The sequence below is a fragment of the Gekko japonicus genome, unplaced genomic scaffold, assembly GCF_001447785.1.
Source record: "Gekko japonicus isolate JY-2015 unplaced genomic scaffold, Gekko_japonicus_V1.1 scaffold297, whole genome shotgun sequence".
Classification (NCBI taxonomy): domain Eukaryota; kingdom Metazoa; phylum Chordata; class Lepidosauria; order Squamata; family Gekkonidae; genus Gekko; species Gekko japonicus.
Genome location: NW_015162486.1, coordinates 430,517 through 432,628, shown reverse-complemented (window position 1 = coordinate 432,628; position 2,112 = coordinate 430,517).

Below are 2,112 nucleotides of genomic sequence, written 5' to 3'. Positions count from 1 at the left end.
GGTGGCGACGCCCTCCTGGCGTAGGTCTTCTCTTGGCTGCCTGCAACTTCCTCGAGCCTGAGTCGAGTGCATGTCCGCGCGTGCTCGCTGCTGGCCTCTGTCCAATAGACTTCGACCTGCTGCGTCGCCCCGCCTCCGCGCTTGCCAGCCCAGCCTCTGCCCGCTGCTCGACTTGCCAGCCGCTGCCATGCTCTCTGCTGCCGCCGCTCCACCGCTCACGCTGCCACCACGCCACAAGGGACGGGTGCCCCCCCGCTCTAGGAGCAGGTACCCATTTGTCTACTTGCCCTTTAACGGGCTTTCGAGCCGCTGGGTAGGCGGGAGCTGGGACATAGGGCCGGGAACTCACCCCGGCCACGGTGGGGCTTGAACAGCCGAAGCTGTTTGGCCAGATGGAAATGCAGGCTTCATTTACCACCTGCGCCACCGCTCCCTTGTAAAATGGTAAAAGGCTAACCTGGCAGTGGCTGCTACCTGGGCCTCCATCCTTAAGGAGGCATCCAAGAGCACTCCCAAACTCCTAACCTCTGGTGCTGGCACCAAAGGTGCCCCATCGAAGGTCAAGAGGGAGATCCCTAACCCCGGGCTGCCATGACTTAGGCACAGAACCTCCGTCTTTGTCAGATTTAGTTTCAACCAACTCAGTCTAAGCCATCCAGCCACAGCTCGAAAGACATTCACGTAGTATAAGAAAAGATTCTACAACAAATTTCCTGACAAATGCTTTCGAATCTTTGGACAGGGATCAGGAATCATCTGCTGCTTTTGGCTTTCAGCTTTTCAGCCCTTTGCGCCCCCCCCCCCCGTTAAAGTTTAGTCTTGATGTAATTGTAACCTCCTTAGAGCAGAGACCTGCCCTGCACTTCTCCCTCTCAACATTATATCTATTGTACAGTAGTAGAAAGCTCGCAACAAGCCTGGTTCACATGTGCAGGAGAACAAAGTAGTAAAACTGACTGCATTGCTTCAGATGCCAGTTGTGAATATTCCTTCACATTAAAAACAAAAAACCCTCCCTGCAAATAGAAACCCAGCATTGCAAGAAAAGAGGTGATAAAACCATTCTTCCTGCTCTGTTCTTGCAGGGACTTTTTTTTTATGCAAAGGATCATATGAAACTGGAATCTTTTCCCTGCAATCTGAAGTAGAGTTAATGTCCATCCTGCCACGTCATCCTGTTGCATGAACATGAAACCTCCAAGTTTAGAGGCAATCAACCTCTGAATCCCAGTGCCGGGAGGCAATAGCAGGGAAAAGTCTTGGTTTCTGTGCCCTGTTGTTGGCCCTCCAGAGGAAGTGGTCAAGTAGTGCATGAGCAAAGATGCTGGGCTAGATGGACAACTGGTCTGATCCAGGGCTCTAGTCGGGGGGGAGCTCTCAGGTACGGAGCTCCGGAAGAGAACCTCTAGGGGGCGGGGCGGTCACGTGGTGAAGCCCCGCCCCCTTCTTTAGCCCGCCCTCTGCTTCCTGGGCTAGATGGACAACTGGTCTGATCCAACAGGGCTCTTCTGATGTTCATGTGTGAGCATCAGGCTTATGGCAATGAGCCCTATTGACCCCACTGAGGTTCTGTTTATCTTGAATGTGCCACTGAGTTGTCTTTGTGTGTGCACCTGCATATATGGGTACTCCACAAGTCCCTTTACCTGGAGGCCTATGATAAGGCTGATAAATTCATACTTAATCAATATAGTGTTTGGCAAGATTGAAGCCAAAGGGGGCCACAGGCTTGGAGGACGTAAAAGGAAACAGACAGAGAATGTACATAAGACAAACCCATAGCCAGGATTTTGTGGATTGTGGGGCAATCCCCCCCCCGTGGGGCTGAAGTTCTCAGTGCAGAAAGAAAAGCAAGAATTCTGAGGATTATGACCCAGTTACTGTGGAATCAAGCTTTTTAAAGCCAAAGCATAGAGGCTTCTGCAAATCTTAGCCCTGGAGTGTGACAATAGCAAGTGTGTGTGTGGGGGGGAGAATAAATTTTCTGATAGATGGTAGGTATGGCACTGGAAATACTAATTTGGTTTTGGGCAGTAAACTCACTCCAATTTGTATAAAAACACATAAAAATTTATTTACAAAAAAAGGGGACAAACAACATATAGATGGGGG